The following is a 17,761-nucleotide window of genomic DNA, read 5'->3' as shown; positions in this document are numbered from 1 at the left end:
CCCAGGGGCTAGATGATTTTCCTGCCAGCAGTTTCATTTTCACGTAGAACAGTAACTTGTTGCTCAAAAGTCTGGAGGCGAAAAGTATGAGCTCTATTTACAGCACTTTGCTTCTCCAGTCTCCTTCCCTCTCTCTCTTCCTTCCTCTTCAGGTCCTATTGCTCAGGGCCCTCACCTCTTCTTACCTTTTTTTTTTTTTTTTTGCTCAGAGGAAGAACTGTCTTTCAAAGTTAGCTTTGTACACAGCCTACAAGGGGCTTAGATTTTTAAATAATAAGCTAAAAGGCTAAGATTAGAATTTCCACTGTATTGCAGAAAACTGCCCAAAGAAAACAGAATGTTTATCTGAAATATTATAAGGGAGACCAGTTCCATACTATTGCTGCATGCCTTGTGCCTAGCATAGAGCTCAGTGGCTGAGAGGTTCTGAATAACGCCTGCTGAATGAATGAATGCATGAGTACTGTATAAAAAAAGCCAGACGTAAGACAACAGATGCCATTGGTGCCACGTGGCAAACAGAGTTAAAAGGTATTAACGTAGGTAAAAAATTAAAAAAAAAATCACCTGTGGTCATAAACAGGATTCTGATATTATTTTTGAATTTTGAGTATTTTATTTCCAAACTGAAATACCGAAATCATTTACCAAGCAATAGAGATATCACAGTCCCTCAGTCACTCACTTGCAAAGGAAATTTTCAATACAAATAAAGTCATACATATTTATACTAGGGTAATTCAAAATAACTTCCTCACATAAGCACTGCTACGTTCAAATAAAATCTTGCCAACACTTCTGAGTACATTGCTTTAAGAAAAAAAAGAATGCTCCCTGTAGCGTCCGAACTATTTAAAAATCTTGCCAGCTTCTTCAACATACATCAGTTATCTCTCTTTAAATCACTGACAGGAATTTAAAAACTGCTTCATCAGAACAACTGTTACCCTTTCTCATACTCTAGTTAGAACCTGATCTTCTAAAAAAGACCATATTTACAGCTTCTTTTGAAATTTTGAAACCATTTGGCTGATATGTTTTTGCTACATTTTCTTTCCCTGATTTAATTACTCGGGACATTTGCATGAAAACAGGAGGACAGAGACATAAGAGTTTTGTCTTGTGAGTTCATCTGTTTCTGAGGCTTATTCCCCACCTGAGATCAGGATTTGTTTTATTATAATTGGGAAGCCAGGAGCTAGATTAGAAATAAAGTTGCTGGAAGTGAAACAAAGTTCAGAAATAGGGACACAGGAGGCTAAGGGATTGTGGATGATATGACCATGAATTTTCTTCTGGGTTACTTGCTTAAGAACAGTCTTCACATCAGTGACACGTGGCATGTTAGTGAAAAGGTTAGAAAACCAGGGAGCTTACAGAACTGGACTGTTGGTGCACCGTAAGGAAACCACACTCAGGCAATAACTTACTCTGTCGCAGATGCTAACAGGCGTCAGAGACAAAGTGGAGGAGGGGAATCCAGGTCACGTCGGAACTCCAGAGATGGCCATCGGAAGTGGGGAAGGACATAAAGCCGAATTCCCCACCAATTCTGACCACCTTGTGAATGCTTGTGTTTTTCACAGGAGAATCAGAGAAGACTATCAGGAAGAATTTGGAGCATCTTCACCTGGATTTTCATGGGTATGTAGAAGTGTATATGGTCAGAGCCGAAGTTATAATCTAACTTTTCACTCTCTCCCATATTCTGCAGCTTGTCGCAGGGCACAGCTGTCTATTTCAAGTCTTCCAAGCCCAAATCCTGACTTTTCTTTTTTTTAATTTTTAAAAATTTATTTATTTCTGAGAAAGGGAGAGAGAGAATGTGCAAGTGAGGGAGGGGCAGAGAGAGAGAAAGAGAGAGAAAGGAGAGACAGAATACCAACCAGGCTCCATGCTGTCAGCAACAGAGCTCGATGTGGGCTTAAATCCATGAACTGTGAGATTGTGACCTGAGCCAAAATCAAGTGTCAGACGCTTAACTGACTAAGCCACTCAGGTGTCCCTTGACTTTAAAAAAAAAAAATCCATATTTAATCAGTCAGAAAATGCTAATGATCTTATCTCCACAAGTTCCTGAAATATGCTCGCACTCCCCAAATCTTCCACACTTACATTCTACCCTATTTCAGGTACTCCATCATCTCTTTCCTGGAAGGCTGTGCCCACCTCCCAACTGGCTTTCCTGTTTCCAGTCTTTTCTCCCTCATATCTATTCTCCACACCATCACCAATGTGAGTCACTGATCTACAGGATCTATCTGACTATGTCACCGCTGAGGTAAAAACCATCAGCAGTTCCCAATGACATGACAGGTATTTCTCAAAGTCACTTCACCCCAAAGATGGACCCCCTGAGGGTGGGTGCTTAAATATTTATGAATATTATTTTGAAATGATAGTCTTTCAGTTTAAACTTTGTTCATCTTCCATGGTTTTGGGTAAAATTGAGAATCCCAGAAACCGGGCCAGGTTAATCCTGCCTGTCCCCACGGTTTGAAGACTGCAGTGTTTCTTACACTTACACCATAAAGCAGTTTCTTTAGCCAAGAACATGAGGCTTCTTGGGCGGAACGCATCCTCTTCTTCATTCTCCTCTCCTGCCAGGATTCAAAGGGTACAAATAGCACTTTTGTACTATTACTTGCATTTTCCCCTAAACAAACCATATTATTTGCAACGTTAGGGCCTTTGTGTATGCTTTTTAAAAATTTTTTTCTTAATTCTTTTTTTTTAAATTTCTGAGAGAGAGAGAGAGAGAGAGCGAGCGTGAGCAGGGGAGGGCCAGAGAGAGAGGGAGACACAGAATCCGAAACAGGCTCCAGGCTCTGAGCCAGCTGTCAGCACAGAGCATGATGCGGGGCTTGAATCCACGAACCGTGAGATCATGACCTGAGCCGAAGTCGGCCGCCCAACTGACTGAGCCACCCAGGTGCCCCCATGTATGCTTTTTACTGAGAATATTCTCTCCTTTCCCTTCATTTGGCTGACTTCCGTGTTCATTCTTTAACTCAGCTCACATGTCATCTCTTCCTGAAAGTTGAGGCTGGCTCTGCCATGTCCTCACAGCACTTAATACTCTGAACTGCTCTGTTTCCCTTATATGTCTTCTTCCAAGTAGAATAAGGCTTCTCTGAAGCCAGGACACTGCCATTTTCATCTTTGTAGTCTCATATGGCCTGAATGTTCTATCTCCTAGAATTCGTTTATTGAAGGCCTAATTCCCAGTGTGATGGTATGTGGAGGGGGGGCATTTGGGAAGTAATTAGGTTGAGATGAGGTCATGAGGGTGGGGTGCCCGTGTTGAGATGATTGCCCTTGTAGAAGAAGGACACAGAGAACTTGTTGTTCTCATGCATACAGGTGGCTGTCTATGAGCTAGGAAACCAGTTCTCTCCAGGACGTGAATCCACAGGCACCTTGATCTTAGAATTCCCATCTTTCAGAGCCATTAGGACTAACTATTTATGCCACGTGGTCTATGGTATTCTGTATCACAGTCTGAGCTAAGGCATGCCCTCAACTCCTAGTAAGTGTCTGGCACACGGGGGACACTTAAAAATACATTTTGAAATGAATGTGAATGTCATGGTAGGAGCTAATTTTCACTGCTGGACAAAGAACGCCAAGCACATGCATATTCTACACATAATGCATTTAGCCACAGGAACCCTGTAGCTTTCCTGCACTTCGTATTAACAGGGGCCCCCAAATCGGAAGGGTCTCACTGTAGTTTTGAATGACTTGTATTTAGTTTAGACATGCATTTGCAAAAGTATTCAAATAAAAATAACTCTCACATGGAAAACATTTTCAAATCTCAAGGCTTTTGCATATGTATTATCTTCACTTGATCCTTGCAATAAACTTTCAAGGTTGGCAGATATTATTATGCCCCATTTGGAAAAGCAGGAAAGTAAGATTTTGATGGAGTAAGACGAAATAATCAAACCCATTTTGGAAGTCCCAAGTATGCTCCAGATATGGAATTATCTTTGTGAAACTGGCCAAGGGCAAATTTTAGTAGTCATATGTGACAGATGAGGAAACAAGCTGTTGAAGGGACTGGCTCAGAGTCACAGGGGAGCACCATCAAAGTGGAATTGAACTCTGTCCTGTGACTCCAATTAGTTCTGATACATACATGTACATATCTGTGTACATGTTAGGAAAAGAGCCTTGGTTTTAGGAGAGCAACCTGAAGAAATTTTTTCTCTTCTCTTCCATAATCTGTTTGTCACTTGTCTCTAGTACATAGAGACACCAAGTCATAAACAGTTGGTCAAAAGAGTGGTTTGGGAACAAAATTAGAAAATTATTTTGGTTTATTTGAGGCAGGAGAGTAGGGGCAGCTGGAATCATACAGAGACAGAACATTTAAAAGTAACTTCTTCCTTTTGTCGTGAAGTCACAAAATTCTTAGTTTTAAGTAATCATAAGGAGGCTATCTTAATATATTCTACCTATAACTTTCTGGATCTTTTTTCTGATAAATGTGAAGCCCAAGAGGAGGTATATTTATTATAGTTCTGTTGTTAAATGAAAATGCTACTTCCAGTAAGAGGCTGTCTTTTCCTTCTGTTTACTTAGAATTTTATAAAGCAAATTTCGCAGATAGTCTTTTGAAGGGAGAACAATTTCACATGTTAAGATGGTAGATAAAAACATGTTATTTGTGCTTTAATTCACTTTTGAGAGGCCAGTGATACAAAATAAATTCTGTATATGCTATGAAACAACAACTGAATGCAAAGATATGTATAATCTTCCTCCTACCTACCCCTAGATATTGGTTAAACAGTTTTGCAAAGTATGCCCTTATGTGTAAAGATGTTAAAGTTTAAATGTGCCAGATAATGTGTCAGGATTATCAGCTAAGTAATAAATTCACATATGTGATGGGACACTTCATTTCCTAAGCAAATGAACTGCTTGACAATTGCACACATGTATCACATATTTATTCATTGAACAAAGGCTTACCAATTCCCTACTATGTGTTGGACTCCATGCTGAGAATAAGGATACAGACCTAATCTTTGCAGGTTGGCAGGGAAGACAGATTGTGCGTGATGAAAGCTATTGGGAGTATAGACGGGGGCCCATCCAGCCAAACGATAGCTACAAAATAAAGTGAAGGCAAGAGTACATCTTCCTAATGCACAAAAGGTCAGGTCTTTGAAATCCATTAAGCACCACTGAAATTAGTTTAAATCACCTGTGACATGTTATAACCCTTCCAGGCTGGGCTAAAGGCATATTGGGACCTCAGAGCTGGCTGGGAGGGAGAGAGGAGAAAGCCTAATGTCAGAACTTCAGGGAGGGAGGCCAACGTTGTGTTCCAATGACAGTAGCTGGAGGGCTTTGATACACAAAATTCATGAGAGGGAGAGGCCGACCTCAACGTCTAGGGCTCATTCTGGTGTGCTGTGGCTCTTCTCACCAAGTATCAGACAGCACCTCTTACTTTCTGGGGGGATCTGTTTCAGTGGAAGTAGGACCCCAGTCAGCTGCTGGGTATCATGGATAGGCTCTGGTGACTGACAGGAGGCTCCTGGTAAGGGCTAGACAGATCATCAGGGGAGGAGCCTCAAACTGGGGGTCAGGCCAGGCCACTTGTTCCAGGAGAGAACCAAATTGTGAAATGAGCACCAAAGCAGATACAGTGAATAATCTGAAGGGAGTGGGTGTTGGGGAGCTGCTCCTTATGTGGCTCTAGGGTGTCTTGTCCTCCTTAGGTGTCAGACTTGCTCTCTCTTTCCCCAGTGCCATCGTCCTGCCATCACAGCTACTCTCTCTCTCTCTCGCCTATTTGTTGTACTCCAGTACTATCTGTGATGCCCAAATATTGTACAAGGCTTCTGTGTACACCAAGAACAATTAATAGCTTCTGAGTGTGGATTTGGCTCTGTGGAGACAATAGTATTTTCTAATGTCAGTTCATTAGAACATAGGTAATGCTTGGGTTTTCTCTGCTAAAGGTATGATGCTTGAAATTTAAACAACTATAAACAAACAATTCAGTATTTTGATTCATTTATTATTAACTATAATGATTATACTTTTTTAAACCTAAAATAACAAAAAAAGGATAACAAAACTATAAAGATGTCTTTAATTAGTAAAATGTATGAATTCTGTTTCCTTAGGTATCTTTATACTCTTTAAAATTTTTTTTTTAATGTTCAATGAGAGAGAGGGATGTGAGTGGGGTAAGGGCAGAGATCGAGAGGAGAGAGAATCCTAAGCAGGCTCCGCTCTGTCAGGACAGAGCCCAATGTGGGGCTCAAACTCATAAAACCACAAGGTCATGACCTGAGCTGAAACTGAGAGTCCCCAGAGTCGGTCCTTTAAATGACTGAGCCACCCAGGTGCCCTTAGACATCTTTACTCTTGTGAGAATGAAATAGTACACATTATATACACATTATGTTGTTACCATATAGGATAAAGTCTTTAGAAATGAATCCAATAGATACAAGTTTATCATTTGTTTATGTTTTTGCTCAACTTTATCTTCTTAAAACACACATTAGAGATGGGACTTTATTTTCTGTTGAATGTAAGTTCACTCATATCTATGTTCCCAGGTGTGTGTGTGTGTGTGTGTATGTGTGCTTGTGTGTATGTGTGCATGTATGTATGTGTGTGTATATATATGTATATATACACACATCTATACATATACACACATATATGTACATACATATACACACATCTATACATATACACACGTCTATGTATATATTTTAAGGTGGATCTACATAGCACATGCCTGAACTCGACATCTTACCACTTGGGCAAGTGATTTTAGCCAAGTCCCTTACCTTCATTGGGTCTCAGTTTCTACATGTAAAAACATAAGATAATAGCACCAACCTAAGGAGACCATGATCTAGAGCAAATGACACAGTGGGGATCCAAGTATGTGTTAATTGTAAAGTGTTAAAGCAGGTGCTTGGTATTTATATTCAGATGCAGGTTATGCCCACATCATATGTATTAAAAATGAATGCGTTCAAAAGCTCAACCACTTCCTGAGGCAAAAAATGTGAAATGGCAATGACTAAAAGGGTCAGTGAAACTCTTGGCTTCTAACCAATCCTGTACGAAATCTTTCCTAACCACATATTTTAAAAGATGAGGAAAGATAAAGGAATGAAGAGAACTGCCCTTTTTCTCTAACCCTTAAAGTATTTTTTTCTTCCCAAGAAACTGAGTTACAGAAGCTTGAGGCCTAACTCCATACTAAAGGTGGTGGTCATTCAAAGGACTGTTTAGAATGTTGTATTTATGAAAGTGAAGTGCCATGAATATGTACTCGTATCAGACAGAGGTGGACATGATCAGAACAAGCTTGTTCACAGAGCTTTTCTCTCTCCTTGGCCATGAGTCACAAAAATCTGACATCTGGATGTGAAATGCTTCCTTGAAGAAAAGTTGAAATGTGTGTGTGTGTGCATGTGTGCGTGCGTGCGTGTGTGTTTGTGTTGAATATGTAAAGGAAGAATGAAATTGAGACACCAAACTCTTTCATTGACTCGAGTTTGGGGCCAGATTTTAATAACGCAGCTGTCCAGATGTGAGACACTAATGAGAACATAAGGAATTCCTGGAAAGAAAAGGATGGTTGGCCCAATGGCCTGTCTCCTTCAAGTTTATTGCAACACACCTCTCTGTGTTGTCAGCATATCTTCCAACCTCTTTGCCTACATAAACATGTCCAGCTGTCTCTTAAACTCATTTTTACTTTATGTTTCACTCAATGGACTTATTTGGTAATTTGCAGTGTTTTCCATATGCTGGTAGATCTTTGGATGAAGTGATCCTACATTATTATCCCTACTTCTTAATTAATTACATGAAATATTTCAATAATGAAATATAGCAGATACCATTGGAAATTTGGAAGAAATAAAATATACCTACAATGAATCTAGAAAGAAACAAATATTATTTTGCTACTCTGTTTTCATCTTTCTTAAAGATGTGAAGATGAAAGTGAATGACAAAAGTAGGTAAATATAAAAGCTTTCTTTCACTGTTTTTATTTTCATTAACAAATTTCTTAGCAAGAAGAAAATGCTAAGCTCACCTGATAAAATAAAGGATTTGATGTTTTATTTTGATTGGCTTAAAACCATATTCCAGATAATATTTTACTTCCTTAATTATATTAATATTTCAGGCTAACATAAATTTCAGTTGAATTATTCAAAAAGTAGAATCAGTTCTCTGAATCAGTATAGAAATGATTTTACATTAAAACCCTTTTTAAAAATTTTTCCAAATTACTGGGGACCAGTGTAAGTTCTTAAGTTGACCATAGCTCCTTCTGATTGGAAAATATACCTGACAATTTCCTTTAAGATTTGATGGGAGCTCACAGAAGTAGAAATAATAAAAGGGTGCTGAGGAAAATGAAGGAATAATTAGTATATCATGTAGCTGAATATTTTGCATTTTCATTTTTGAATGGGATGATTTTAAAATTATTTCAATACACGTGTGTTGATTTGATGTCTGTGTCACATCAAATATTATGATTAGGTGTCAGCTTTAGTCTTTTATTGACAAGTACTTGGGGTGACCAACTTGTCCAGGCTCACCCTGGCATTTCCTAGTTTTAGCCTGAAAGTCCCACTTTTTGTGAAATCCTTTGGCTCCTGGCAAACAGGTACTTCACAAACACACATGGGGAAAAAATCTGCCACCAAGATTTGCTTGGCTTTGGTCTGTATAGTCTTCAGACTCTGGGAACCCCAAAAGCAGTGCTATGTCAGCATTAAGGATTTTACTCTCTTGTTCTAACAGTCTGTGTAAGGGTGTCAGCACCTTGGTGACTAGGGTGAAAGACAATCCATGTGATTTTTTTTTTCTTTTAAGTTGTTCCTAAGCTCTGATGAATGATGCTTTATTTAAGAAGAGAGAGGGAGAGCGTGAGAACTAGAAAATGTTTAAAAATCAAATCTATTTTCTTCCAAACTTTTCTACCCCCAATTTCCTTGCTCTCTAGACACACTGTAAGATACATCTTACATTGTACATGTACATGTACATCCCACATCTAGCACCTTGAACAGCCTCCAAAATCTCTGAAGCATAAGCTATATGCTATTGTCCAGGTTATGGAAGGAAGAATTTATCCACATTGAATGATTTTAATCTGACTTATGTGTCTCATAACCAAAGGGATGCCGTAAGTATTTTGCTACTTATAAATTTGTGGATAGTGACTTCTGAACTTTGTTGAGGAGGCGGTCTAACTAAAGAGCATGCCCAAATCTACTTCCTAATGATTTTTAGCTTCAGTGAAACCGTTTACAGGATTCCTCTGCCTAACAACTGCTCTGCCAAACATTGTATAAAATAGCATTCTTCATGGTTAGATGATCCCATGGAAGGTGACCAAAAGATTTTAAATAGAGAGGAATGTAACCAGCCACTCAGTCTGAATTTGTACATTTTTCACGCGTGTGCTGTGTCTCTGTGGTAGCGCCTTGTTTGGTGCACGTGTGTGTGTGTGCATGCGTGTGTAAACACATAGCATTTAGCTACAGAACAGAATGTGTCACAGATTTCTTTCCTGGTCACCATGCTGCATGACTGATCCATTTCATATGATGTGTTTAGTATGGTTCATTGCCCACTGGTCTTATTATTTAACAATTTGCATTAAATTGAATTTTCTATTTACAGGTGTAAATGGAAATTTTGGCTTCTGAGAATTTATTATTTGCTGGCCAGAATGTTCTTGGTTGAATTAGCTCTGCCAATATTGGATTGCATATACCTGGAATAAAGTTTGGGATGTTTAATTAGAATATCATCATAAAAGAACTTGTTATCTTTATGGCTAAGCTTGAGCTACTGAGGCCAGATCAGTATCATTAGTCTAGGAGGCATTTACCATAATTCTTTAGAGGTTTTTAAAAAAACATGTGTATTTCTTGATGGATCAGGGGAAGTTAAATTAGTGATAATGTGTATAAATTACTCAAAAGTTCAAAAAGCTTGAAACCTTTATCATCTGATATAACATTTTGTTGATAACTGGAAATTTCTCATTTTAAACTCTTGGCTTCCCACAGATTCAAGGAGCTAATACTTATTGACTGCATACTGTTTGCCAGACTCTGACTACATGCTCTACCTATCTTGTTTCATTAAAGCCTCAAAGTATCTTTTGAGGTGAGCATTATGTTTATTACTATTTTACAGGAAACAGATATTAAGAAAGATCACAAACTTGCCTGCACACGAGCCCCGTGAATGGCAGGGTCACCCTGAAGCCTGCTTTCCAGGCCTCTGAGGTGGCCAACGCTTCCACATCCATAGTGATCACATGTCTCCTTGTTCTCTGGTCCCTCTACCCATGTTCTGGCTCCCACTTGTCCTCTCTGGGTTGCAGAAGATACTAGCTCTGTTCCCTGACTTGGGCTTTGCACGGATGGTTCCATTCTTACCCTCTGTGCCTGACATACTCTTGGTTTTGTGTTAGTTTTTGTTTTCAGCTCCAGCATTGAAATGGTCACCAACGTCACTATGTCTACTGGATCTAAAAGTCTAGCTGAACTCCTAGGACGGTGTGTTTGTGTGTGTGTGTGTGTGTGTGTGTGTGTGTGTGTTCATATTTTTATTTTAGCTTCCTTCTTTCTTTTTTAAAACAGATTGAGATATAACACACATACCTTATAACTGATCCATTTTAAGCCTACAATTCAGCGGTTTTAGTATAGTCACAGATACAACCATCACCAGCATCAATTTTAGAATATTTTTGTCTCCACAAAGAGAAACACTATACGCTTCAGGTCTTACCCCTTCCCTTGGTTTTTCTGTCTCCCTCAGCCCTAATCGATCACTAATCTACTTTCTGTCTCCAGGGATTTGCCTATTCCAGACATAAATGGAATCACATAATAGATGGTCTTGTGTAACTGGCTTCTTTCATTTAACATAATGCTTCAAAGTTCCTACGTGTTGTAGCATGCATCAATACTTCATTCCTTACTACGGCTGAATAGTACTCCACTGTGCAGGGATAATACCTTTTATTTTTCCACTTGGGTTGCTTCCACGTTTTGTTGACTGTGAACAGTGCTGCTGTGAACTTTCATGTACCAGTATCTGTTTGAAAATCTGCTTTCAATTCTTTGGGGGTCCATACCTAGGGTTGAAATTGCTAGGTCTTTGGGCAATGTTGCATTTAAAATTTATTTATTTCATTTTAGTTTTATTTTTTTTAAAGTTTACTTATTTATTTTGAGAGAGAGAGAGAGAGCAAGAGTGGGAGGGGGTGCAGAAAGAGAGGGAGAGACAGAATCCCAAGCTGTCAGCATGGAGCCTGATGTGGGGCTTGAGCCCACAAACCACAAGATCACTATTGGAGCCGAAACCAAGAGTTAGATGCTTAACTGACTGAGTCACCTGGNTTTTTTTTTTTTTTTTTTTTTTACTTTAGAGAGAGAAAGAAAGAGAGAAGAGAGAGAGAACACGAATGGGGGAGAGGGGCTGAGAGAAAGAATCCCATGCAGGCTCAGCACAGAGCCTGATGCTAGGCTCAATCTCATGACCCTGGGACCACAACCCAAATTGATATCAAGAGTCGTATGCTCAGCTGACTGAGTCACCCAGATGCCCCTATGTTACACTTTTTGAGGAACTACTAAACTGTTTCCCACAACAGCTGTGGAATTTTATTTTCCTGTGAGCAATGTATAATGGTTCCAATTTCTCCACATCCTTGTGGAAAAACACTTGCTATTTTATGTTGTTTTTCTTGTTTTTGTCAGTGTTGTTTTTGTGTTTGTTTGTTTGCTTTGGTTGTAGCTATTCTAGTGGGTATTAAGTGGCTTGATTTTTAAGATCTTTTAAAGACTTTTCAAGAAAGCTTTATTCTATTCTCTTTTGTGTTCTCAAGATTGGTTTATAACTCCCTTCAGTTATTTGTCATCACATCCTATAATCTCTCTCTTTCTCTGCCTCTTTATCCCTTTGTTGAAACCAGAATGGACAGTCTTATTCCTTTTGTATTTCCTGGGCTCAGAACATGTTTGTGATGGAGAGAATAAAGAGATGGGGTGACTTGTGAGGACAAGGAGTGCTGGGAACTAGCATTTCTGTGGGATCCCCGCCATTGTGCCAGGCATTGTGCAGCACCAACATGTCTTATTCAGTTTCACAAGAATAGTAAGAACAGGTGTTAATTTCACAGAAGAAACAAACCAGAGACAATTTCTTGTCACCCAACTGAGCATAGAGCTTGACTTCAGACCCAACCCTCTCTGAATCCAAGACCTGTGTTAATTTCATGACAATGTGCCACAAGAGAAAAAAAAAACATGAGAAGGACCATTACTACTCTTACTTTTACTACAGGGACTATGTCCATGTATTGGATGCTTCCTAGTGTCATACACCATGACAGCTAAGTTTTGGATACCATACGATCTAATCACTTTAAGAATCTAGTGATTCAGATATTATTGTTATTTCAGAGAATGAAACAGTCATTGAGAAGTTAAGTAACTGCCTGAGAACAAACAGCTAGTAAGCCATGAACTCAAAACCAGGTTGGCTTAATTGCAAACTGTAGGTACTTTTCTCAGTGTTGGAAAAATGCATTTGAGATCTTCATGTTTCTTCTGGTAACTTGACAGTTGTGAGATCAGTCAGGAAATCAGGCAGCCAAACTGTTCAACGATTTTTCTAAGTACTTTTGTTTTCTTAATTGCTTCCAATCTTGATTTTGGTGGGGTAGATATTCCACTAAATCTACATATTATGAAAAAGTACTCTGTGATCCTAAAATGAGTATTCTGCTTACTGGCTTATTATGTTTTAAAGCCTCTTACCTATAATACATGTAATGAATACTACATCTGATCAAACCATATTTTTAGATTGTAGTGGTAAATTGGCTTCTCTTGCTTTTAACAATTTGAGCATTCATTCAATATTTATTCCACATAGTCATTTTTTTCTTTTACTGTGTAAATTCTAGCTGGAGATTAATGAAATGCTGGTAAGAGTCTATGGTAAAGATAAACAAGAAATAATAAAACTAGTATAGAAGATTTTTAAAATATACTCTGATTTTATACTAATTTATATTCTCTGATTTAAGAGGCTCTATCCTGGGTTAATGCTAAGATATTAAATGTTGGGAAACCTCTGCATGGCTGTATTTTGGAGTCAGGTGTAAGTGGAAAGGAAGAGGCCTCAGATAACTTTAAATAATTTTAATCAATATATTTTCTCATTCCTGGTATCCTATTTTGATGTTTCACTCATTCTTTTTGTGTCAAGCTCTTCATTGCTCTTCACGCCTTTTTCAAGGATTTTTTTTTTTTAGATAGAAGCCTAGGTTACCATTTGGCATATGTCTCCCTTGTCAGTGACATCTTGAAAATTAAAAAAAAATAATACCTCCCCTACATGCCTCCATTCAGGTTGGCTGCCTGTAACTAAGTGCACCGTGCTTCAAAATGTGTCACCTTATTAAATTCTGCAAATTGTTCTGAACATTGTCTCTATAAATGTTTTGGAAGGGCTTTACTGTCAGGTCAGCTTTCTAAGGGCTAGAAATATGTCAAACCTGGCAGCCTTACCTTTATTTAAGAGCCAAAATACAAATAAGTAGATTACAAAGCAATCAATCAATACAGCATTGCAGGATGTTATGGTTGGCATTGACCTAGGAGTTCGGCACCCTCATTTTACAGATGAATAAACTTATCCATAAGCTCTGCAGGAGATGGGGTTCTGCCTTGACTCAGTTACAGCTAGTTAACCTTGGACATGCTGCTGTTCCTCAGTTTCCTCATGTGAAAGGGAGGAGCTTTCCTTTTGTTAGACAATCCCTCAGGCATTTTCCTACTTCCAGTTTTCATGTGTCATGACAAAATGGATTGTACTGATGCATTTCTAGTCCTTAAGAAGTTTCTTAACTCACACAGAATAACTCTTCTAATCTTTTATGGGGCCTCCTTATATATTCTCTAAAAGTTGGACACACCAGTAATTTGTAGTTATGGGGAACATCATAACTTTTATTCACTGTCAAAAGAATAAACAAACAAAGATCTTTTCCCAGTTCTGAGCATTTCTTCACTTTTTCCCCTCCCTGGTTTGTTGTTGTAGGGTTGCTTGGGGATATTAGGTTACTGACCTTTGTTTTTCTTTCTACAAGAAGCTTTCACTGAAGTATTTTGGGGGGGGGTGTCATATAAGAAACAATGACTCACATGCAAGCAATTAAATGGATGTAAGGCAAGAAAAAAAGTGGGACAAATTTGAATTGATGAATTTTCTTTCTGAATACTTGTGGAGCCTCATCTGAAAGCTGTGTGCAAGCATGCACGGGCTTTCTGAGAATATTTCCTGTCTTCTGATACACTGACGTCTCTGGGTGAGTTTAGTCCCCCTGCAAGGGGTGGGCAGGCAGGTTTGGCAAACAATCTAATCTGATATGATGCACGCTTTTCTACTCAACTGTAAAAATCTATTTCATTCAGATATCACCTGCTATTCTTATGGCAAGTCTTTGGAATAGAGATCCTAAATGTGTCAAAAATATGTAATGCATTTGTGATCGAAATAAATAGAGACGAGGGTGACTTCAGCTTGCTTTCACATGTGCTGGCCAGCACTTGCAGAATTCAAAGTAGGTTATGTTAGCCTTCCCACGTCGAATGCCTTTATGGATGTGGTGTTTATATATCCTAGATTTTCCAGGGCAACCCTGGGTCATAAATATTCTGTCCTGTTGTTCCCATAAGTACAATCATACTTGTCAAGCTATGTGTCATGAGTTTCGGTTTGGAAAACATGGACGCTATACGTCCTTCAGAGCCCGTTGTTCTGGCTCTGCTCCACCATGCCTTACCCTTAGCCCACTTCCCATACTCATCAAAGGCTTGTTTCAGTTTTAGTCTACTTGCTTTCTCTGCCTAGTGTCTAGGGGACAATGTGAACAGTAAACTAATCTGTGCTAATGGGCAAGCAGGAGAAAATCAGGGTCAGATGGATCCTCACATCCCAGAATGTTCTATCTCCATCCAGGTGGCTTAAGAGGCACTTTGGAAATAGTGCCTTGACTTCATTTGTCTCTAAAACAAAGTTGCTCTGTGGGTGGTTGGTGGGGACAGATTACTTTTTTTTTTAAATGTTTATTTATTTTGAGAAAGAGAGAGAACATGAACAGGGGAGGGGCAGAGAGAAAGAGGGAGAGAGGGAGAGAATCCCAAGCAAGCTCCATGTTCAATGGGGAGTCCATGGCAGGGCTCCATCTCACAACTGCGAGATGATGACCTGAGCCGAAATCAAGCATTGGACGCTTAACCACCTGAGCCACCCAGGTGCCCCAATAGGAACAAATTTCTTAAAGGAGGCAAGAGCTCGCACATTTCACTGCAAAGATGGCTTCCACCCCATCATAGTCTTTGGCTGGCTATGCATACGTGTCCCAGATATGATTAAATCTCTGTAACAGTAGGAGAGGAATAAAAGGCCAGTGTGCCAACTTTACTTTTCTGCCCACGGTAATTTCTTCTGGTATGTGTACACTGCTCAAATGCTCTTTTTACAAAGTTGGAAAGCAAAATTGTTTTATGACAATATTTGCTGAGACAGCAAGATAAATCTGTGCCTCTCTATTGTTAAATCCCTGACCCCCATAGAACCCTGACTTAAAAAAAAAATATTCTTTAATGAGGAGGCTCAGTTTAACATTTGTAGAAAAATGTTTAGGATTATTTGAAACATTTTGTAGATTTCAAGTTCATTGCCTGCCATTTTCCTTTTAGCCTAACCTTGTTATTTCTGTTTATTTTATGTGATTTTATTATGTAAACATAAAAAGATTTCTACTAACTCTCCAAACAGCTTGCTTTTAAAGTCTCTGCTTAACCACTTTTATTTGTATCACATTTTTTTCATCTTGGTTTGGTACTTAACTGTGATAAATTTCAAATGAATCTCCTTTAACTCTTTAAAAAATAACTTCTCATTCCTCAGTGTTAAGCAGTTTACCTTTTAGAAATTCAATCAGCATTCCTTTTGGCAGTTTGTATTATGTTAAAAAAGCACCATTAGTACCTTGACTTTTCAGTCCTGGGAGCATTTGCTCAACCAGATGCTTTCAATATCATCTATTATTTTTAATCATACATGGTTAAGGCTCAAGAACAGTCTCCAGAGATTGTTGAGTACTTAGGAAACTAGAAGAGCAAGCAAGCACACGGTTGGTATCTTTAGAAACAGGACACAAATTTAGCTTATTATCCTAATCAATATCTGAGTAATTAAGCTGCCTTATTATCAAATTCAAGCTTTCCTTACAGTCTATTATCAGTTTGTCTTTCTTGATCCTTTATGTCTATATTCAGCTAACTTAATACTAGCATTGTAGAATCACCTGGTCTCTTTTGTTCACTGTAATCTTCTGATAATTATACATAAGGGATCAGTATGTACCAGACATATAAACTTCTAAAATCTTAACAATAAATCCAAGAGATTGGTATTATTATCCCCATTTTACAGATGGGAACATAAGTTTTGAGTGAGTAAGTCATGTTTTTCCGACTCACAACCAGTAAGAATGAGGCTTAAATTCAAACCAAAGTCTATCTGACTTAAAAAACCCCACTTCTAACCACGGTGCTATAGTGCTTCCTGTTAAGGAAGGATAAAGGTGTCTGTTATGTAAATCAACACAGTCATTGACAATGGACTTCCTTCTTTTATCCTGCAATATGCACATAAGAAAGCATTTCTTAGTCTTGTCTACTTTCCCTTTTTTATTTGGAAAATACCAAAAAATGTATCATATATTCATAAAATCATATAAAATTAGAAACGAAAGACTTCCCCATCCCTCTAAGGTTGCACAACCTTACATTCTTTAGTGCGTGTACTTTCAAAGTTCTCTTCAGCATAGCTACACATGACTCTATAGACATTTCCTTTTAAATGTTAAGGTCTTAAGGTTTATTGCCAAAATTACTAAATCTTATCACTTCTTGCTTGCATAGGGAACATATAAAACTTTATTCCTCTGGAAAAAGACTGTAAAGGTGTTTTTTGTTTTTTGTTTTGGTAAGGATTTTGAGAGTCAGAGTCTAAACTATGAATCAGTGAGGCAAATAGCTTTAAAATACTGATTTTCCTTTTTTTCCTCCTGATATTTGTCCATTGTTAGGCTGTAGGAAGAGAAGTTTGGTCAGATACTTAATATTTCATTGTATTTTTTCTCTAAGTGGATGATTGGAGATTTTTACAAATCCTTTCCTCTTTTAGATCAGAAACTTCTTTTACCAACAGACAATTAACATAGGCTTTTTCAGGCTTCCCTCCTCTACTAAAAACCAGGATATTTTCATACTGAACAAGTGATGGAGGCCAGGATGGAAAGGCTAACAGAGATGCAGTCCTCACCTCATCACCGCAGAAGCCGCAGGAGCACCAGCCCCTTTGAATCCATCAGAGTTGGTCTTAGATAAAAGTGCATAGAAGGCAGAACTTGCCTTCATTCTTTCGGTCAGCAGGGCATTCTCTCTTGCTCCTGTGGGCTCCAACTAAAGGCTATGTATACATCTATTATATTTCCGGTGACATGCAAGGGCGTTTGTTTTCATATTTGTTTTTATTTGCTGGATACTAAACCGTGCAAGCCAGTTATCTTGTCTTTCTTTCTGCCAATTTAGTGCTGAATAAATGGGTGTAAGATGAAGACCAGCTCACATGTAGGAGATCG

General features: G+C 38.6%; 1 long non-coding RNA gene across 1 annotated transcript in view; it reads left to right on the top strand.

Moving 5' to 3' along the window:
- Positions 1-1,585: 1,585 nt before the first annotated feature.
- The window catches only part of LOC144234502 (uncharacterized), a 41,651-nt gene continuing 25,475 nt past the window's right edge, over positions 1,586-17,761 (top strand). The window contains exon 1 of the long non-coding RNA XR_013335985.1: positions 1,586-1,644. This is a non-coding gene — a long non-coding RNA (uncharacterized LOC144234502). The remainder of the gene's footprint in view (positions 1,645-17,761) is intronic.

This window comes from Crocuta crocuta, unplaced genomic scaffold, assembly GCF_008692635.1.
Source record: "Crocuta crocuta isolate KB4526 unplaced genomic scaffold, BGI_CrCroc_1.0 scaffold154, whole genome shotgun sequence".
Lineage (NCBI taxonomy): Eukaryota > Metazoa > Chordata > Mammalia > Carnivora > Hyaenidae > Crocuta > Crocuta crocuta.
The sequence above is the reverse complement of the archived record's forward strand: the minus strand, read 5'-3'. Positions and strand labels throughout refer to the sequence as shown.